The sequence below is a fragment of the Chelonoidis abingdonii genome, chromosome 3, assembly GCF_003597395.2.
Source record: "Chelonoidis abingdonii isolate Lonesome George chromosome 3, CheloAbing_2.0, whole genome shotgun sequence".
Classification (NCBI taxonomy): domain Eukaryota; kingdom Metazoa; phylum Chordata; order Testudines; family Testudinidae; genus Chelonoidis; species Chelonoidis abingdonii.
Genome location: NC_133771.1, coordinates 124263982 through 124287407, shown reverse-complemented (window position 1 = coordinate 124287407; position 23426 = coordinate 124263982).

Here is a 23426-nt window from a genome sequence, read left to right as displayed (position 1 = left end):
TTTATGGTGTAGACAAAATATATTGTGCTTTGACTACTTTTTCACCCTCACTGGTAGAAAACCAACAGTTTTGGTTGGTCACTTTGGACAAGACTGTGAACAGTCTGTGGTTTATTTTCAATTTTACCTGTTGTGGAGGAAGGAGTCTGCCGGCTGCAATGAACTGTAATGTCAAGAAGATACCATCCCAAAAGCAACAGTTACTATAAACTACATCAAGTGGCTGGGTATTCTGATCCATTGCAAAATTTCTGTCGGCTTCACTGTGCCAAGGTTTTCATCTGAGGTGTTTGTCAGTGCCTGCACTCCAACGTACCACTAATGAATAGTACAAAAATAAGCTTTCTTGGAATAACAGGAAGATAGCTGAGGGCTCTGGATTTTTTCTTGGTATGTAACCACAAATGTAGAAATCATTCCACTATCTTCTAGTACTTATGGGGCTACCTCCATTGAGGAGGAATCTTATTGGCAGGATATGAGACTCAGGCCATGTTTATGCTACAGCAGTACAGCTACCTTGTTGCCTCTGTAGCACCATAGTATAGATACTTCCTACATTGATGGACAATGTTTTTCCATCAGTGTAATAAATTTTCCTCTCCAAGAAATGGTAGCTTGGTTGATGGAAGAATTCAGCTGTCAACATAGCTGCATCTATGCTATCTGTGCCCTAACTATGGCTCTCAGGGCAAAAAAATATTCCACAGCACTGAGCAATGTATCTTGGTCAATCTAATTTTTAAGTGTAGACCAGATTTTAGCTGAAGATCGAAGATTAGGCCCTATTTTCTTCAGTTTCTGAAGTTTAAAGGAAGAGAGGCATTAGGACTCTCTTCCAGACGACTAACAAAAGACAAATCTCGCTCAGCTAATGTGGCTTTAGGCTCAACTCACACTGAAATTCAGTAGGGTTGGAATGCCTAGCTCCATTAGGCTCCTTTGAAAATACTGACAGCCTTAGGTGTGGTTTATACTTAAAAATTAGATTGACCTTGCTACGTTGCTCAATGCTGTGAAAAATTTCATCCCCTGAGTGCTATGGTTAGGTCAACCTAACCCCCAGTGTAGACATGGCTAGGTTGACAGAAGAATTATTCCGTCAACCTAGCTACCGCCTCTGAGAGAAGTGGATTAATTATAATGACAGAAAAACCACTTCTGTCGTGGACAGGCTAGACAGCATCAACATTATGGCACTAAAGCAACACAGATAGATGCAGTGCCAAAGATGTGCTACTATAACACATAATCTCAGTGGGATGACATGGCAACCAAAGGACTTCTATGTGCTTTAGCTAATTGTGTTTCCATAATCAACAAGTTCACTACTATGCTTGCAACATGCTTTAATGGCAGCTTTACCGAGTGATAAAACCAGACCTTAGTAAAACCTTTATTTTGTTCACTTTGTTGTAAATCACTGTTTCCTTTAGAAATGATCTTTGGGGAAAGGCCTAATAGACAGATCTCTGCAGAAACTTCCTGATAAACATGTTATCTGTAAAGCTGCGGAATTAAACATCTTGGGACTGTCTTTATTGATCTGCTCAGAGGAAAGAAATTATACCCTCAAAACAGTCCCCAAGCAAGTGTAATTGTGTTTCATGCCTTCTATAAGGCATTGTTCATCTTCTCGCAGGGCGGAGAGTGTCCCTCAGGAAGAAGAATTCTGAAGCCTCAGTTTGACATACATATACTTTTTCTTCTCATGTCAACCCAGATTAGCTCTTGTATGCATGGTCTTTCTTCCAGTTCCAACTAAACCCTGACTGCAAGAGAATATTTTTACTGAAACATTTTAGTAACCAATGACAGCATATGCATTAATAGGAAATATCATTCATACATGTTACTGCAAATAAAGATCCTCGCATTCTAGTAAGGGGACATTACAGTATGGCTAGAGGAGGGGACAGGAAATTAGGATTCTAAGGCCTCGTCTACACTACAGCATAATTTCGAATTAGCTTAAACCGATTTTATAAAGCAGATATTATAAAATCGGTTGTGCGTGTCCACACTAGGCACATTAAATCAATGTTGTGCGTCCATGGTCCAAGGCTACCTTCGATTTCTGGAGCGGTGCACTGTGGGTAGCTGTTCTGCAGCTATCCCATAGTTCCCTGTCTCCCCCGCCCCTTCCCTCTTCCCGGTTGAGAGCCCAGTGCCTGATGGGGCAAAAATCATTGTCCCGGGTGGTTCTGGGTACAGCCTCACCCCTCCCTTTGTGAAAGCAGCAGACAACCATTTTGCGCCTTTTTTACTGAGTGAACTGAGAGCAAATGCCATAGCACAGCAATCATGGACCCTGCTGAGATCATGGACCCTGCTGAGATCAGTAACGCAATCGTGCAAATTGTAAACACCTCGCGCACTCTTGTGCTGTATATGCTAACCCATGAACTGCAAATGCAGGAGAGGAGGAGGCAGCTACGGCAGCGCAGCGATGAGAGCGATGACGACATGGAGACTGAATTCTCCCTAACCGCGGGACCCTGCATTTTGGAGCTACTGCTGGTAATGGGGGCAGGTTCTACCCATTGAACGCGATTTTGGGCGCGGGAAAACAAGCACAGACTGGTGGGACCGCATAGTTTTTGCAGGTGTGGGACGATTCGCAGTGGCTGCAAAACTTTCGCATGCGTAAGAGCACTTTCTTTGAACTTTGTGACTTGCTTTCCCCTGCCCTGAAACGCCATAATACTAAGATGAGAGCAGCCCTCACAGTGGAGAAGCGAGTGGCAATAGCCCTCTGGAAGCTTGCAACTCCAGACAGCTACCGGTCAGTCGGGAATCAATTTGGAGTGGGAAAATCTACTGTGGGGCTGCTGTGATGCAAGTAGCCAAAGCAATCGTTAAGCTGCTGCTACGAAAGGTGTGACTCTGGGAAACGTGCAGGTCATAGTGGATGGCTTTGCTGCAATGGGTTCCCTAACTGTGGGGGGGCCATAGATGGAACCCATATCCCTATCTTGGCCCCAGAGCGCCAGGGCACCCAGTACGTAAACCGCAAGGGGTACTTTTCAATGGTGCTGCAAGCACTGGTGGATCACAAGGGACGTTTCACCAACATCCACGTGGGATGGCCAGGAAGGGTTCATGACGCTCGCGTCTTCAGAAGCACAACTCTGTTTAAACGGCTGCAGCAAGGGAATTACTTCCCAGACCAGAAAATAACAGTTGGCGATGTTGAGATGCCTGTCGTTATCCTGGGTGACCCAGCCTACCCCTTGATGCCATGGCTCATGAAGCCATACACAGGCAGCCTGGACAGTGGTCAGGAGCTGTTTAACTACAGGCTGAGCAAGTGCAGGATGGTGGTAGAATGTGCATTTGGCCGTTTAAAAGGGCGCTGGCGAACATTACTTACTCGCTCAGACCTCAGCCAAACCAATGTCCCGTTTGTTATTGCTGCTTGCTGTGTGCTCCACAATCTCTGTGAGAGTAAGGGGGAGACCTTTATGGCGGGTGGGAGGCTGAGGCAAATCACCTGGCCGCTGACTACGAGCAGCCAGACACCAGGGCGATTAGAAGAGCACACCAGGAGGCGGTGCGCATCAGAGAAGCCTTGAAAACGAGTTTCAGCACGGGCCAGGGTACGGTGTGACTGCTGTGTTTGTTTCCCCTTGATGAACCCTCCCCCCTCGATTGACTCATTCCCTGTAAGCAACCCACCCTTCCCTTTACTTACAGCTTGCTGAAGGAAATAAAGTCAGTATCGTTTAAAAAATCATTTATTCTTTATTAAAAGTCATTTAGTATTGTTTAAAAATCATGTATTCTTTCTTAAAAGTCATTCCCTGTAAGCAACCCACCCTCCCCCTTTGGATGTATTCTTTATTAAAAAGTAATTATAAAAAGAGGCAGAGAATTATCTAGGTATCCCTGCATGCTGTGGTTGGGAGGAGGATTGGAGGGAAGGAAAAGGCCATTAAGCACATTTCAACGTAATGACAGCCTTTTGGTTGGACTGTCCATGGGGTGGAAGTGGGCGGGTGCAGAAAGCCTTCCCCACGCGTTCTAACACGTCTGGGTGAGGAAAGATATGGAACATTGTGAGTACTGAGGGTGGTTAAGCATGGGCTGCAGTGGCACTCTGTAACCCCGCTGCTCTTCCTGAAGATCCACCATGCGTCTGAGGATATCAGTTTGATCACGCAGCAGCTCCAGCGTTGCATCACGCCACCGCTGATCTTCCTGCCTACACCTCTGATCTTCCTGCCGCCACCTCTCAGCTCGAGCGTCTCTCCTATCCTCCCGTTCACTGGCATCTTTCCTGTATTTTGCTAGCACATCCTTCCACTCATTCTGATGAGCTCTGTCATTGCGGGTTACTTCCATGATTTCTGAGAACATTTCATCTCGAGTTCTCTTCCTCCTCCGCCTTATCTGAGCTAGCCTTCGGGATGGGGTAGGGAGGCCGGACAACTGTGCAGCTGCATGGGGGAGGGAAAACAGGGAGAGAAGTATGTAAAAAGATACATTTTTACAGAACAATGCTTGTACTCTTTCACAGTGAATAACACTATCCACCTTACATAGCACATGTGATTTCACTACAAGGTCGCATTTTGCATCGTTTAATACTGAGTGCCTGTGGCTCTGGTGTTGCAGATCTCACAGACGCAGGTCCAGGCATCATAATTCAGCTTCCATGCGGCCATGGTAAGGCTTTATGTTTGACTTCTCCAGCGTTCATATACACAGTGACCTATGATGCCTTTTTCCTGTTAAGAGGAACCAGCAGACCCCAAACCCCCCCTCTTTCCCCTCCTCCCCCACCACCGCATGGCTGCTATCATGTAAGATCACTGGTAATCATCCCCCTTCCTTCCTTCCCCCCCCCCCACCCGCGTGGCTGGTAGCTGGGAAGATTCCTGCTCGCCAACGCAGAAAAGCTCAGCGCTATCCTTCCTCCCCTCCCCCCGCTTTGCTACGTGCAAGGAAGGATTAAGCGGCAGCCCAGTAGGAAAATCGCCATGTATGCCCCCCTAATTAAATTAAATTCCTGAATTTCAACACCAGGTTACAATGAATGATATAACTCTGCTGAGAATAACAGCGCAAGATGCAGAACGTATGTTTCTTGAATGCCAGCAATCACCCGGAGCTTACGCAGCTGTGCTTTGTGAAGCAATGATTCCGAATTACTTGCTACATGCATGGCGTGGGAAAGTGTCCTACAATGGGGGACCGGATAAGGCCGCCTTGCCCAGAAATCTTCTGCAAAGGCTTTTTGAGTACCTCCAAGATCGATTCATGGAGATTTCTTTGGAGGATTTTCGCTCCATCCCCAGACATGTTAACAAACTTTTCCTGTAACTTTACTGGCTGCGAATGCATCACAAGCCCTGCTGGCAAATCAATCATTAAAAAACGCTTGTTTTAAACCATGTTTGATATTTACAAAGGTACACTCACCAGAGGTCGCTTCCATGGCTTCACTGTCTGGGCTAGTGGCTTGGTGGGCTGGGAGGGTAATTCTGGGGTCACAAAAAGCTCCTGGCTGTTGGGGCTAATGGAGTGCTGTGTGCTCTCAGCAAGCTCTTCCTCCTCTTCCTCTTCCTCCTCATCTTCCCCTCCGCAGAATCCTCAGCCATGGTTGATATTACAACCCCGACCTCTGAATCCACGGCCAGGGGTGGGGTACTGGTTGCGCAGCCCCCTAAAATTGCATGCAGCTCAGCATAGAAGCGGCATGTTTTCGGCCCTGATCCAGACCTTCCGTTTGCTTGTCTGGTTTTCTGGTATGACTGTCTGAGCTCCTTAACTTTTACTCTGCACTGCACTGAGTCCCTGCTGTGGCCTTTTCCCGTCATAGACTTTGAAATTCTTTCAAATATTTTTTCATTTCGTCTTGTCGAACGGAGTTCTGTTAGCACTGAATCTTCTCCCCATATAGCGATCAGATCAAGCACCTCCTGTGCGGTCCATGCTGTGCTCTTTTCCGATTCTCAGGAGACTGCATTGTTACCTGTGCTGATGAGCTCTGCGTGGTCACCTGTGCTGATCAGAGCTCCACGCTGGCCAAACAGGAAATTGCATTCAAAAGTCTGCGGGTCTTTTCCTGTTCCTGTTTACCTGGCCAGTGCATCTGAGTTCTGACTGACAGCTGTCCAGAGCTGTCAGTGGTGCACTGTGGGATACCTCCCGGAGGCCAATAACATCGATTTCCGTCCACACTACCATTATTCCGATTTAGTAATATCGATTTTAGAGTTACTCCTCTCGTTTTGATGGAGTACAGAAATCGATTTAAAGAGCCCTTTAAATCGATTTACAGAGCAGGGTAGTGTGGTCGGGTGCAGCGTTAAATCGATTTAACTCTGTTTAAATCGATTTAACCACGTAGTGTAGACCAGGCCTAAGATGCATATATTGCATTGTTTCTGATCCATTACGTGACCTAGAGTAAGGTATTAAGTTCTATGCCATGATTTTTCTATCTGTAAAAGTGGTTATAATAATATCTGTCTCAGAGCTTTGGCATGATATTTAATATATGTAAAACATGTTTTACTTCAGTTGAAACACACAGTAAAGTACAGATTAATAGTATAACAAAATATGAATGGTAGGAATCTTCAAAAGAGGCTAGGGGAGTGAGACACCCAAATACCTTTGAAAATCCCAGCCAATGTTATTAGTGAGACCATAAATCCACACAGATGTTTGACTGTCACTAGTGTCATTATAATAAAAGTGATGCCTTAGAGATCCAAGTGTCCCACACCTTCCTGTGTTTGAATATCAAGGTGTAAAAGACTAGCTGACATTTCTTCTGTCCTAAACACTGTGGCAAGGCACCTTCTCAGTCTCTGCTACTTTTAGCCCTGGCGAGACAGGCTCAGGTAATGCAGTCCCCCTTGGGACATGGGAGAAGTCTGCTCCCTGTATCTCCACCAGTCCTGTTTAGCAAATTCTTACTCCCTTGTGGGAGAAAGTACTGCCTTTCCTCCTGGTGGGTCTCGCTGTTTTGCTGCTCCTAGCAGCAGGGCTCCTTCTTTCTCTGCTCTCCTCCCCTTCCTTCACAGGGAAGGGTTTAAAAAGGTCTCAGGCAGCCCCAAGTTGGAATCAGCTGATCCTAATTAACCTCAGATAGCTCCCCCTCAGCTGATTTCTAATTTGGTACCTTGGTAACCCTTTTACAGCTGAACCTGATTGATCTGTGGTTGTCTCTCAGTTGATAAGGAGGAGGGCCTTTTAACCCTGTGGTACTGATTCCTACCCCTTCCTTGCAGCTGTCTGTCCTGAGTTTAGCACAGCACCAACAAAGCTTTATCAATTCTCTAATGGACAGCAGTTAAAGCATCTTCCAATATATGCTGGAAATATGGTCCTCTAGCTGCAAAAAATTAAAACAAAAGGACATGAGGACAAGAGAACAAGGTGGGTTGAATATTTTACAGCAGTGTTCTGAAGGGGATGTAGCATCTTATCTTCTGGTGATGAGATGGGTGGAGCTTGGAACTTATTCTGAGGAACTTAAAATTGGTGCTTAAAATTAATTGAGACTTCCCTTTTAAGCTCACAGAGCAAGCTTGTCCAAACTTTCTGAAGTTACGGGGGCATTACAGATCCAGCACTCAGTCATGTGCTCTGTTTGTGGTTTTGACCACAGAAGGCCTACTTTTAAATGCTAAGCTTTTTATTTGAAGAAATGTGTTCAGTCTTATCTGTCCTTGACATCAAAAATAGTTATTGAAGAAATAAAACTAAAATGCAAAACACTTTCCTACAATGAAATAAAATATAAAGCCAACTGAAGGGATGAGTGGTCAAGAACAGGAAGTGGCCAACTGAATCACCATGCCATCCCTTCTGAATCCCATCTGTCTGTTTTTCACCATACTCCCAGCTCCAGAAGCAGTTACCAGTAGAGGTCCCGTTACAGAGAGCTTGCTACATTTTGCCCTTCTTTTGTAAGTTAGTCCAGTATCTTTATAGACATAAGTTATTGCTGCTATGGAAGAAATAGTCCCGGTGGAATAAAGTAGTTAGAAGTTAAAATACTCTCTCCTTTCTAAAAGGCAGTCTTGAGAGACATACGTAGCCCATGGCAGAATTTTAACACTATAGCCAGCAGCCATCCTAATTCCTGGAATGTTTGTAAATTTGTTTCACACATTTCAGTGTTATTTTCAAGATTTGTTTTCCAGCATAAGCAAAGAGCATCCAGCCTTTTCCATGGTTCAGGAAGATGTTATTTTGGAGCTAAGGTGAATTCTGAGCTTTGCTGGAGTAGTTTGTGCCCTTCCCACTCTAGTCTATTTCTTACTTCTCTGTATTCCCTTCTGCTATTACTGGTTTCAAAGGCCATGTTTACAATGCATGTGTAGGAATGCTGCATCAAGGTGAACTGTCCAAGCCTCCTAGCATGTGACAGAACTTTTTTCTTGGCTTGAAATCTCAACATTTTCATTATGGCATTTTTTGGGATTTCATCTGAAGGAATCTATGCATTTTTTCAATATGCAGTCTGTGTAAAACATTCTCTCCCTCCTCCCGCCACATTATTTCAGTTATCAGGTTTGTTACAAATCCAGTCATTACTTTGTATGCAGCTTCCTTTGCAACACCTATTGTTCTTAGTTTGGAGCATCATGCTCTGTTTTCCAGAATTTTAATTTCATTGTAAATATAATATAATCTTTTCTGAATAACTCAGTTGATAGTGGCCTTAAAAATGCCTTACAGATAATACTCTTTCAGCCATTCTTTCAATATATTTTTCTGCTTTGGAGTCTAGAATTTTAACAGTTTGCAGTAACTCTTGTCTAGTCCATTGTTTTATTAGTTTGTATTGTGGTAGCACCTACAGACCCCAGTCTGAATCAGGGTCCCAGTATGGTAACCATTGTACACACAGTAAGCATTTTGGCCTACTTCTCTGATATCTAGTGCCACTGTATCTGTTTCCTTCTCACTGTTTGGATCTTTCTTGGGCTTCTTCCTACACTGGGAGTCTCCCCATAGGCCTTCTCCATGGCATACCCTAGGCTATCCTCCACCAAATGTTGTCCTCCCTCCTTTCCCCAGCTCCCTTCCCACAGGAAGTCAACACTTATCCTTCCCCAGACTATGGCTGCTCAGTAGCTTCCTTCTGGCTCTCTCCCATAGTGAGCACAGACTGCTTCTTCTATCTCCTGACAGGGCTGCCTTTCAGTCCCATGTTCTCTGGCTTCTTGGTCCTATGACCTGGGAGATAACCAGGCACAGATGGAACTGAAAGCCTCTAAAAGGTACACACACCTATAATGAAAAGATGTTTCCTGCCCTAAACAATCTAATTCAAACATAACTCATGCTAACAATGGCATGTATAGCATGTATAAAAGTTGAAGAATGTACTACTGCCTTTAAACAAATAGGTTTTGTCCTTTAGCTAAAGCTAATTCTTTAGATCCAGGGATCCCAGACTGAATCCCTGTAGATGACCATGTGCATAAGAACACAAGAACGGTCATACTAGGTCAGACTTAGCACTAAAATCAACCTCGCTGGGTCGAATTTGGGGTAATGTGGATGCAATTCGATGGTATTGGCCTGCGGGAGCTATCCCAGAGTGCTCCATTGTGACTGCTCTGGACAGCACTATCAACTCAGATGCACTGGCCAGTTAGACAGGAAAAGCCCCGAAAACTTTTGAATTTAATTTCCTGTTTGGCCAGCGTGGCGAGCTGATCAGCACAGGTAACCATGAAGTCCCAGAATTGCAAAAGAGCTACAGCATGGACCTAACGGGAGGTACTGGATCTGATAGCTGTATGGGGAGAAGACTCTGTGCAGGCAGAACTCCATTCCAAAAGATGAAATGCCAATATATTTGCCAAAATTTCCAAGGGCATGATGGATAGAGGCTACAACAGGTTGCACACAGCAGTGCTGTGTGAAAATTAAAGAGCTCAGGCAAGCCTATCAAAAAATAAAGGAAGCAAACAGTTGCTCCGGGTCAGAGCCCCACACATGCCACTTCTATGATGAGCTGCATGCAATTCTAGGGGGGGCTCTACCACTACCCCACCACTGTCATGGACACCTGCAAGGGGGGAGTCTCACACAACAGGAATGAGGATTTTGTGGATGAGAAAGATGAGGAGGAGGAGGAGGAGGTTGAGGATAGTGCACAGCAGGCAAATAGAGAATCCCTTCTCCCATCAGCCAGGAACTGTTCATCACCCTGGAGCCAATACCCTCCCAAGGTAGGCTCCTGGACCATGAAGCGAGAGAAGGCACCTCTGGTGAGTGTACCTTTGTAAATATAATACAGGGTTTAAAAGCAAGTGTGTTTAATTATTAATTTCCCCTGAAGTCTTGGGACGCATTCGCAGCCAGTATAGCTACTGAAAAGTCTGTTAATGTGTCTGAGGATGGAGCGGAAATCCTCCAGGGACATGAAGCTCTCCTGGAGGTATTCTAAAAGCCTTTGTAGAAGGTTTCTGGGAAGGGCAGCCTTATTCCATCCTCCATGGTAGGACACTTTACCATGCCAAGCCAGTAGCAAGTAGTCTGGAATCTTTGCAGAACAAAGCATTGCAGCAAATGGGCTCGGGCTTCGGTGGTATTCAAGCAACATCCGTTCTTTATTTCTCTGTGTTAGCCTCAGGAGAGTGATATCATTCATGGTCACCTGGTTGAAATACGGGAAATTTGTTTAAGGGGATACTCAGAGGTGCCCGTTCCTGCTGGGCTGTTTGCCTTTGGCTGAAAAGAAATCATCCCTGCTGTTAGCCACATGGTCTGGGGAGGCCCGTTCATGCTGAGCTGTTTGTCTTTGGCTGACAGGGATCTTCCCTGATACTAGCCGTGCGGTGGTGGTGGTGGTGAAGTGATCATCCCAGAGATTGATGGGGGTGGTATTGGGTTGTGCTGCACATTCACCCTAAAACCGCAGTCCTTCCTTTTAAATGGCCAACCCAATGGGCTTTTCTTGGTATGGGAAAGGAGGGCGCTGCTGTTTAAAACCATTCCCACATGTTATGAAAGTTGAAGAAGCCAAAACCCTTTGCCTTATCATGGCTGCCTGTATGCCGAATTCTGTTGTCCAGCCAAGCATGTGTGATGTCTCACACCAAACCGGCTGGCACACAACATAAGAGGCAAAATGTGACCTTGTAGCAAAAGCACATGTGCTATGTAATGTGAATTGCTTGATTCAGTGTGAAAGAGTCTTCTCTTTGTTCTCTAAAATGTATCTTTTTAAAATACTATTGTCTTTTTTTTCCCCGCAGTTGCAAATGTTTCTACATTCTCCCTATGATCTCTGTCCCAGAGGCTATCGCAGATAAGAAGGCAAAAAAACTGCACTCATGATGACATGTTCTCAGAGCTCATGCAGTCCTCCAGCACTAAAAGAGCTCAGCAGAATGTGTGGAGGCAAACAACAGCAGAGTCCAGGAAAGCATTAAATGAACGCAATGAGAGGAGGGAGGAGTATGATGAAAGGAGGCAAGATGCAATGCTGAGGCTAATGGGGGAACAAACTGACATGCTCAGGTATCTGGCAGAGCTGCAGGAAAGGCAGCAGGAACACATACCACCGCTGCAGCCCCTGTATAACTGCCTGCCATACTCCACAAGGTCCATAGCCTCCTCACCCAGACACCCAAGAATGCGAGGGGGGAAGAGGCTATGGGCACCCAGACACTCCACCCCAGAGGATTGCTCAAGCAACAGAAGGCTGGCATTCAATAAGTTTTGAACTGTAGTGTGGCCTTGTCCTTCCCTCCTCCACCACCCCACCTGGTGCTTCCCTACTCACCCACCCCTCCTGGGCTACCTTGTGAGTTTTCCCCCTATTAGTGTGATGAATTAATAAAGAATGCATGATTTTGAAACAATAATGACTTTATTGCCTCTGAAAGCAGTGATTGAAGGGAGGAGGTCGGTTGGCTTACAGGGCAGTAGAACCAACCAAGAGGGTATCAGAGGGGTAGCCGTGTTAGTCTGGATCTGTAAAAGCAGCAGAGAATCCTGTGGCACCTTATAGACTAACAGACGTTTTGGAGCGTGAGCTTTCGTGGTGAATACCCCTTCGTCAGACGCAGGTAGTGGAAATTTCCAGTGGGCAGGTATATATAGCTACAGCCAAAGCTAGAGATAACGAGGTTAGTTCAGTCAGGAGGCTGAGCCCTGTTCTTAGCAGTAGAGGTGTGAAAACCAAGGAGAGAAACTGGTTCTTGTAATTGGAAAGCCATTACAGTCTTTGTTAGTCCAGAGCTGATAGTTTCAAAATTTGCAAATGAATGAAGCTCAGCGTTTCTCTTTGAAGTTTCTTGGTCCTGAGTTTTTTTTTGCTGCAGGATAGCACCTTTAAGTTGCTATAGTGTGGCCAGGAGGTTGAATGTGCTCTCCTACAGGTTTTTTGTTATATTGCCAGTCCTGATATCTGATTTGTGCCTTTATTCCTTTTCCGTATAGTGGACTGTCCAGTTTTGGCGAGTGTTACATAGCAGAGGGGCATTGCTGGATATGGATGGCGTATATTACATTGTGGTGGACATGCATTGTGATTGAACCAGTGATGGTATTGCTATCTGGTTAGTCCTGATGATGGTGTCGTTGGTGTAGATATTGTGGGCAGAGTTGCATCGAGTTTGTTGCGATGATTGGTTCCTGAGCTAGAGTTACTATGGTACGTGTGCAGTTGCTGGTGAGAATTTAGCGTCATTTCGGTTGGAGTTGTCTGTGGGCAGGATTGGGCCTGCCACCCAAGATCGTGAAAGTGTGGATCATGTCCAGGATGGTTGTAGATCCCTGATGATGCGTGGAGGCGTTGGGTAGCGGGGCTTAAGGTGATGGCCAGTGGAGTCCTGTTGGTTCTTTTCTTGGCGTTGTCTTGCAGTAGGAGGCTTCTGGGTACACGTCTGGCTCTGTTGATCTGTTCCTAATTTCCTCGTGCGGGTATGTAGTTTTGAGAATGCTGGGTGGAGATTTTGTAGTGTTGGTTCTCTGTCTGAGGGGTAGGCAATGCGGTTGTACCTCAGTGGCTGGCTGTAGACACTGATCGTGATGATGTGCCAGGATGGAAGCTGGAAGCATGAAGGTAGGCGTAGCGTCGGTAGGTTTTTGAGTATAGCGTGGGTAATGTGACCATCACTTATTTGCACCGGTTGTGTCTAGAAGTGGATCTCCTGTGTAGATTGGTCCAGCTGAGGTTGATGTGGGTGGAAGTTGTAATCGTGGTGAATTTTTTCTAGAGTCTCCTCCCATGGGTCCTCATCATCTGACCCATGGGAAGAGACTCTAGAAAAATTCCACCAGATTCACAACTTCCACCCCACCATCAACCTTCAGCTGGACAATCTACAACAGGAGATCCAACTTTCTAGACACCACGGTGCAAATAGTGATGTGTCACATTAACACCACTCTATATCAAAAACCTACGACCGCTACGCCTACCTTCATGCTTCCAGCTTCATCCTGGGCCACATCACACGATCCATTTGGCTACAGCCAAGCACTGAGGTACAACCGCATCTGCTTTAACCCCCAGACAGAGACCAACACCTCAAAATCTCCCACAGCATTCTCAAAACTTACAATACCGCACGGGAATTAGGAAACAGTCACAGACGCAGACGTGTACCCAGAAGCCTCCTATGCCAAGACAAACCCAGAAAGAACCCAGGACTCCCCTGCCCATCACTTACAGCCCCCAGCTAAAACCCCTCAAGCATCATCAGGGATCTACCAACCATCCTGGACAATGAGGTCCCACCACTTTCACGGATCTTGGGTGGCCAGGCCAATCCTTGCCACCAGACAACCTGCCAACCTGAAACGTATTCTCACCGCAAACGCCACCGTACCATTAGTAAACTCTAGCTCAGGAACCAAATCCATGCCAACAAACCTCGTGCCAACTTCTGCCCCATATCTACACCAGCGACACCATCATAGGACCTAACCAGATCAGCCATACCATCACTGGGTTCATTCACCTGCACGTCACCAACTGTAATTACCCATATTGCAGCAATGCCCCTTGCTATGACATCGGCCAAACTGGACCACTCACTTACGGAAAAGGATAAATGGACACAAATCAGATATCAGGAATGGCAATATACAAAAACCTGTAGTGAGAGCACTTCAACCTCCCTGGCCACACTATAGCGAGACCTTTAAGGTGGCTATCCTGCAGCAAAAAAAATTCAGGACCAGACTTCCAAAGAGGAAACTGCTGAGCTTCGTTCATTTGCGAAATTTGCACTCTCACTTCTGACTCAACAAAGGACTGTAATGCTTGCCAATTACAGAACCGAGTTTCTCCTCCTTGTTTTTTCACACCTCTACTGCTAGAACAGGGCCTCAACCCTCCCTGACTGAACTACTCGATTATCTCTAGTTGCTTGCTAGCATATATTATACCTGCCCTGGAAATTCACTACCTGCGTCTGACGAAGGTGGGTATTCACCACGAAAGCTCACGCTCCCAAAGTCTGTTAGTCTATAAGGTGCCAAGGATTCTCTGCTGCTTTAACCAAGAGGGTAATTTTCATTAAGGAGAAACAAACAGAACTGTCACGCTGTAGCCTGGCCACGGTTCAAAGCTTTCTCTGAATGAGCAGGGGCACCTAGCCTGTGCTCTTCCAATCGCCCTTGTGTGTCTGGCTTTGCGTATCGGCTACCAGTGATTTGCCTCAACGTCCCAACCCCGCCATAAACGTCTCCCCCTTACTTCACAAGAGATTGTGGAGCACACAGCAGCAGCAATACATGGAATACTGGTTTTGTTGAGGTCTAAAACTAGTCAGTTAAACTGCGGTGGTAGCGAGCTTAACATCCAATGCACATTCTACCACCATTCTGCACTTGCTCAGCCTATAGTTGAACTGCTCCTTACTACTGTCCAGGGTGCCTGTGTATGGCTTCATGAGCCATAGCATTAAGGGTAGGCTAGATCCCCAAGGATAACTATAGGCATTTTAACATCCCCAATGGTAATTTTCTGGTCTGGAAAGTAAGTTCCTTCCTGCAGCTGTTCAAACAGACCAGAGTTCCTGAAGATGCAAGCGTCATGCACCTTTCCCGGCCATCCCATGTTGATGTGGGTGAAACACCCCTTGTGATCCACCAGTGCTTGCAGCACCACTGAAAAGTACCCCTTGAGGTTTATGTACTGGCTACCAAGGTGGACCAGTCCTAAGGTAGGGATATGCATTCTGTCTATCACCCCACCACAGTTAGGGAACCCCATTGCAGCAAAGCCATCCAGTATGACCTGCACATTTCCCAGAGTCACTACCCTTGATAGTAGCAGCAGAGTGATTGCACTGGCTACTTGGATCACAGCAGCCCCCACAGTAGATTTACCCATTCCAAATTGATTCCCAACTGACTGGTAGCTGTCTGGAATTGCAAACTTCCACAGGGCTATCACCACTCGCTTCTCAACTGTGAGAGCTGCTCTCATCTTGGTATTCTTGCGCTTCAAGGCAGGGAAAAGCAAGTCACAAAGTTCCATGTAAGTGCCCCTACACATGTGAAAGTTTTGCAGCCACTGGGAATCATTCCAGACCTGCAACACTATGCAGTCCCACCAGTCTGTGCTTGTTTCCTGGGCCCAGAATCAGTGTTCCATGGCATGAACCTGCTCCATTACCACCATGATGTCCAAATTGCCAGGGCCACTGCTTTGAGAGAAGTCTGTGTCCATGTCCTCACCATTACTGTGAATCTGGCGTTAGATAAGGCTCAGGGAAATGTTTCTCTAAAGCAGATTAAAGTTGGTGATAAGGTTAAAGTCCTAACTGAGGAAGAAAAGGGCACGTTCATGGTGAGTAATAAATTGTTGGCTAGTAAAGCTTGGGAACGTAAGCCTGACCCAGGAAAAAGTGATGTGTGTAAAATAGCTCAGTGTTTATCAGTTGACCCAGAGTTGATTCCAGATACAACTGACGACCAGGAAGGAAGTGGTCCAAAATTTGCATCTGCTAGGGATGATGATGTAACTAGGTTGCATCCAGTTAATGTCATAAATAGCTCCCAGAGACCACATGATTCTGGTGTTTCAATTTTGCCTGTTGCTAGTGTGTTGATGGGTAAAGATATGACTACCTTGACTGACCAGGGTGATGTGATATAGCCAGGGCACAAGGAAAGCATGAAGAAGATTTGACTATATTACCCACTGACAGTGTGGAAACTTGTAACAAGGAAGAGAATGCTTCTAATCTTGTGATTATGAAGTCTAGCAATTTTCCTGAAAGGGAGTTTTGTGAAAATCCTTCTGATGGGCCAGAGATGATTCTGGATGTATGTGAAACTCAGAAGGAGTTTGGTGATTTGTCTGTTGTATCAAAGTCAGTTCTGGACATAAAAAATGCTCAGAAAGAACCTGGTTCAGTGCATGATATTGCAGAAGGAAAGGAATTTCTTGGTGAAGTCTTTGAAGTCTGTGAAAAGAAATTGTTTCCATTGACTCTTAATGGGCCATTGTTGATAGTAAACAGTCTCTCTTCTGAAGAAAGTGTGTTGGTGCCTAATGGCCAAAATCTTTCAAATGTGTCTGGATCCACTGACCTTCCTTTAGAAAGATTCAGTGCAGATAGATTTGAAAAGATTTCAGATGAAATAAAAACAGTTGGGGAGTTTAAACAGCCCTATAAGCTTAACCAGCTTGTTGGGGAGACATGTTGTTGGAACATTAATGTCTCCATGTTGATTCTTTAAGTAAGCAGTCTGTGGGCTGGTCTACACTACGGGGGAAAATCGATTTTAGATAAGCAACTTCAGCTACGTGAATAACGTAGCTGAAGTCGAATATCTAAAATCGATTTACTAACCCATCCTCACTGTGCGGGATCGATGTCTGCGGCTCGCCATGTCGATTCCGGAACTCCGTTGGGGTTGGTGGAGTTCCGGAATCGATATAAGCGCGCTCAGGGATCGATATATCGCGTCTAGATGAGACGCGATATATCGATCCCCGAGCAATCGATTTTAACCCGCCGATACGGCAGATAGTCTAGACGTGGCCTGTGACTCAGAGACTGAAGAAAGATCAGGTTACTGGTTTTTCAGAGCAGAACAGCCTTATCACTGAATCCACAAGGATGCAGGGGAGAGCAGGCAAACTCTCATCTCTAAATATTTTGGATATGACTCGTATCTCTTAGTAGACTTGACATCTGATTCCATGTGGAAGCAGAGGTTGGTAATAGAAGGACAAAAGAACCTTGAGTCTAATATGCTGGTGAAAATGGATGATACCTTTTTAAAACAGAGTCCAGCTAGTGTGTGTTGATGCAAATTACCTGACTGACTGGGCGGGGGGGGAGACTTGCCGATAGCCATTAGCAAAGAGGACACACCCTGCCAGCCAATGGAATCTGTTACATAAAAGAGTTCAGATTTTGACCCTACTGGACAGAGAGGAACGGAAGGATTAAACCTGGCAAATAAAAGCCACAGGTTAACCCTAAAATACCAAAACTCCAAGGAAGTAGTTAAACTGAAAGCCTACATTAAGGAAGACCCTGAGGTCAAGAAAAAACTACAAAGATTCAAAAGAGATCTTGAACAAGCTGACCTAAAGTATGATTTGTCTAAACCAAAGGCTTGACATGACAAAAATAATTGTAAATAATGTAAATGTAAATTGTGATAAAACTGATGTTATTGTAATGATTGTAACTAACTTGTAGCTGATATCAAGAACAGTAAAAATGTATAATGTGCATGATCTTTTGGAAAAGCCCTTGGACATGTTAAGAGTGGTACATAATAGAAACCTTTATGCTTATGCTGTTTGTTTCAACAGAAAACACTTTGTGTTAAAAAGCCTAATAATGTTGAGGTTTCACAGCTAATGGATAGACACATTTCTAAAACTTTCCACAGCAGAAAACACACTACAAGCTTGAACTGTTGGGCACAAAGGGAAACTGGAGTATAACATCTCACAGCCCTCATGGCTGAATGCCAGCAGAAGTGCTCTCTAATGAACATTAATGGCTACTTTAAGTCAACACATACACCAAACCTTGGAATCGCTAAAATGTTTCACAAAGTATGGACTAAGTTTTTGGCTGGGGACAAAGCATGCATCAATAATTTGGCCTTACAAAGTATTCAATGTAAAAACAGCTCATATTAATGTTGGAAGGTTTTTAAGGTGTATCCAGGAGTTCTAATTTCGCCTTTCCACACCAGTCTCACGCTGGAGGTGTGACGCATGACTAGAAAAAGTTAAACATCCTGCAAAATAAATAACCCTCAAAAGACAAGTGGGGAGATAATGTTTGTTTTTCTGTGTATTTACATATGTATGAGTAGGGTCGACAATGTAATCAACAGTCCGGGTCTGTGGTGTATTCTAATACCATTTAAATGAATAGTAAACACGGGATATCTCAGTATTCATCTCTCTTTAAAATCTACTGTGAATGGTGGAGTAAAAAGCAAATGGCCTTATGTTAATTTGTATAACTAAGTACCAGTGGTGGACCTCCTTCAAAGTCATCCTAATTACCTTTTGTTTCCTGAGGAAATCCCAACTTGTCATAGAGTACATGAAATTGTATAAAAGATCCTTGGGTCTCGATTCTATCATCTCAGATCTGCTTAGGCTTCATCAGGGGAAGTTTGAGTTGCAAGACTGAGGTCCCAGTTATGCTGGTACGCCCTGAATATGGGATTTGGACATTGAACTATAACCTATGAGCTAGGGCTGTCAATTAATTGCAGTTAACTTGCAGGATTAACTCAAATTTTTTAACTGTGATTAAAAAAATTAATTGTGATTAATTACACTGTTAAACAATAGAATACCAATTGAAATTTATTAAATATTTTTGGATATTTTTCTACATTTTCAAATATACTGATTTCTATTACAACACAGAATACAAAGGGTACGGTGCTCACTTTATATTATTATTTATTACAGATATTTGCACTGTAAAAATGATAAACAAAAGAAATAGTATTTTTCAATTCACCTCATACAAGTACTGTAATGCAATCTCTTTACTGTGTAAGTGTAACTTACAAATGTAGATAACTGCACTCAAAAACAAAACAATGTAAAACTTTAGAGCCTACAGATCAACTCAGTCTTACTTCTTGTTCAGCCAATAACTCAAACAAACAAGTTTGTTTACATTTATGGGAGATACTGCTGCCTGCTTCTTATTAACAATGGCACCTGAACGTGAGAACAGGCATTCGCATGGCGCTTCTGTAGTCGGCATGGCAAGGTATTTACATCCCAGATATGCTAAACATTCATATGCCCCTTCATGCTTTGGCCACCATTCCAGAGAACCTGCTTCCATGCTGATGATGCTCATTAAAAAATAATGCGTTATTAAATTTGTGACTGAACTCCTTGGGAGAACTGTATGTCTCCTGTTCTGTTTTACTCACATTCTGCCATAAATGTTCATATATATATGTTTCATGTGATAGCAGTCTCGATGATGACCCAGCACGTTCGTTTTAAGAACACTTTCACAGCAGATTTGACAAAACTCAAAAGTTCCAATGTGAGATTTCTAAGGATAGATACAGCATTTGACTCAGGGTTTTGGAATCTGAAGTGCCTTCCAGAATCTGAGAGGATGAGGTGTGAGCATGCTTTCAGATGTCTTAAAAGAGCAACACTCCAATGCGGAAACTACAGAGACGAAAACCGCCAAAAAAGAAAATCAGCCTTCGGCTGGTGGCAATGCCGATCAGATGATGAAAATGAACATGCGTTGGTTCACATTGCTTTGAATTGTTATCAAACAGAACCCATCATCAGCATGGATGCATGTCCCCTGGAACGGTGGTTGAAGCATGAAGGGACATATGAATCTTTAGCGCATCTGGCACATAAATATCTTGCAATGCTGGCTACAACAGTGCCATACAAACACCTGTTCTCACTTTCAGGTGACACAAACAAGATGTGGGCAGGATTATCTCCTGCAAAAATTGTAACCAAACTTGTTTGTCTGAGCGTTGGTTGAAGTAGGACCGAGTGGACTTGTAGGTTCTAAAGTTTTATATTGTTTTATTTTTTAATTCAGTTTTCTTTTGTACCTAATTCTTCATTTGTAAGTTCAACTTTCATTATAAAGAGATTGCACTACAGTGCCTGTATTAGGTGAATTGAAATATATTATTTCTTTTGTTTTTTACAGTGCAAATATTTGTTATAAAATATAAAGTGATCACTGTACACTTTGTATTCTGTGTTGTAATTGAAATCAATATATTTGAAAATGTAAAAACATCCAAAATACTTAAATAAATGGAATTCTAATATTAACAGTGCAATTAATCACAATTAATTTTTTTAATCGCTTGACAGCCCTAGTTTGAATTAATTCGGACCCTCAGTCTGTTTCTAGAAATAAAGGTTTTAGAAAGTCATTTATCTTCATTTCTGAAGAAAGTTTCAAACTGCTGAAATTAAACTCTGATAAAGGTACAATGATATCTCTGCCATTTAAACAGGGTTTTTGTATGAAAACTTCTGTGCTTTTAGAGTTTTAGTGTTTTTATGCACAAGTTTCTGAAGAGTTTTTTTTAATACTCTCCTCTTTAACTGATTCTTAACTGAAACATTTGCTATTTGTGAAAAATAATTATAAATTTTAGTTTTCAAAAATTGCTCCTTTGCTATGAGCACAAATGAAGGTGAAATTTTAAAGAAGTGATAAAGGAGATAAATAGACTAGGAACAATGAGGGGACCCTTACTAATTAGAGTATACAAATATGTAAGTCTTAAATTACTATTTTCCTAGAGTTCTTAATAATATTTATGAAAATGAGATGGAAGAAGAACATTCTTCATCAAGAAACAAGGAGGTCACACAAATTTCAGGCAACAGAAAATGAGCTATAGTATGTTGAGGAAGAAAAGAAAATTACCTGTAATACAACACAAGTTTGACCCCTGGGCTATATTAAGTAAAGCACTGGCACTCCGATTAATATTTCCTTTCATATTTCACACAAAGCAAGAAAGGTTTGTGTGGATTGGAAGAAAGCCATTGTTGTGCCACTATGAAACAAAAGGAAAAAGAGGTGAAGCAGTTAATTATAGATTAAATACCTTTAGTGTCAGGAAACAGTTTGGAACCTTTCAGAGCTGCTTGGGAAACACTAGGAAGTGAGATAATTCTCAACAAGAGTTGGTCCAAACAGACAACATATGTCCATTCTAGGAACACGTCATGTTTAAAAATATGTTAGCTAGGGGATAGCCCAACATTGACCCTGATCTTTTAAACATGTAAAACCCTGTTTTCATTAGTGTTTAAAAACGGGTTAGTGAAAACACATTAGCTAACATGATGTTAACCATGACCTGTTTTCCTAAGTTAGACAGGGCCAAAATAAAAAGAGCTCTTTGAAAGAGAGACTAAAAATACTAAAACAGTAAAACAGTGGATGTGATCTAACTGGGTTACAATCAGGTATTTGATAAACTATTACACAGAGAACTAATCAAAGAGGTCAAAGGATGGGTACTACTACTCAGTTGGAGTCCTGGTTCAGAAGCTGAATAGGAACTGTCCTGAGGGAGGCATAATAAACAAGAATAAACATATTAAAAATAATAATAAATAGTGTGCTATGTGATACTTCACCATCAGAGATGCACACTATGGTCCTGACCTAAAGTCCTTTGGAGTCAGTGGAATGACTTTCCCATTGACTTCAGTGGGCTTCTTTGGATCAAGCCCTATTGGAAATCATGGGGAGAGAATTACCACTGGGCATTGGGACTAACACCTGCACTGAGAGTGGCAGGTCTAAATACAATGGGCTGGCAATCCACCACAATTCTATGGCACCTTCCATGTGAGATTCTCAAAGCACATTACAAATACTAAAGTATTTATTATCATAGTACCTCGTGAAGAAGTTGAGTAATATCATTCCTAATTTACAAACAGGTTAACTCAAGTACAGAGAAATTATGGGCTAGAGTGCATAACCCTTACTCACATTGGTGAACACTTATGCGGGCTGTCCCATAAATGTCAATGGGACTTCTCATGTGAATAAGTGCTCACCGATGTGAGTAAAGATCATGTTCTCTAGCTCATAACTTCTCTGTTCCTTAATTAACCTGTCTGTAAATTGAGAAAAATATTACTCAACTTCCTCTAGCTCTGTGTGACTTGCCACAAATCCCACAGGAAGTCTATGGCAGAGCCAGCAACTGAACACAAGTCTCCCAGACCTGTGCCCTGCTTGCAAGGCCACGAGACCTAGTGCTGAGACCAATTGAAACTATACTGTCGATTATAGCAAGAGAAGCACAACACAAGAACAGAAAAACATTACCTCACAATTACACAAAAACCATGGACACACAATTGTGGTTCAAGCCAATTAGTAGAGGCATAGGCAGGTAGGTGAGCTCAGGACCATAACCCCCAGACATAAACATAAACTGGCTTATTCATAAACCATCCTGAGAAACATCAACATGTGAAATTCCTGAGGTAGCCCAGACTCTGAGGTACACCTTAGCACATACTAAAAGAATGGATGACAAAAGAAAATAGCAAAACAGGCCAGCTGCGGAGGTAATACTGTACTCAAAGAAAGGGGGAAGGGGGGAAGAGAAATACTAAAGAGTAATTATTCCTAAAAGCAGTGGTAAGGACTTAGGCTGTGATTTAGGAAATTTGGACTCAGTTCCTGGCTCTGCCACAGAGTTCCTGGGGCAAGTCAACTAGACACAGAGGAAGCTGAGTAATATTGTGTGTGACCTTATCAAGTAGTTTAATCTCACTATATCTGTATCTGTAAAAATAGGTATAATACTACTTCCCTACATCACAGGAGTTTCATGAGGATAAATTCATCAGTGGGCTTAGGTATCGCAGTAATGTGGGCCATATAAATAGATCAGAACTATATAGTATCATATAGTAGATGTAATCCTTCACCCTGGAGCATCCTCATTTCATAACATGGAAAAAAGAGAAAACCTACCCTAAAGCGGCTCACCTATCAATTAAGTGTCCTTATATTAACTGCTGAGCATTATCACGAGTGAATGAAGAGATCCAAGGCCAAAATGTCTTGAGATGTAGAGTTCTCTTTGAAAGAAAGCTGCTAATATTATGCAAGTTTACTATCTCCTATAGTTCAGCTAACTTTATTGGCTAATCGACAAGGAAAGTGTGCTGCCCACACTGCTCATGGGCCATGCTCCCCTTGGAATTCATGTAAATAATGACAGTGCAAGCTGCATAAGCCATTGCATGCTACATGAACTCCATTAGAGGACTCACATGGATACAGATAGATGCAAGTGGCAACGAAGCAGCTGCTTAGGAATATTGATGCCACAGATGGGGATGGCCTTGTATGCAGATGTTCCAACAGATGCAAGCTTTGCTGCCACAACGATGGCTGCAGTATAAAAACCAACCAGAATGAATCCCATGGAGCCTCATC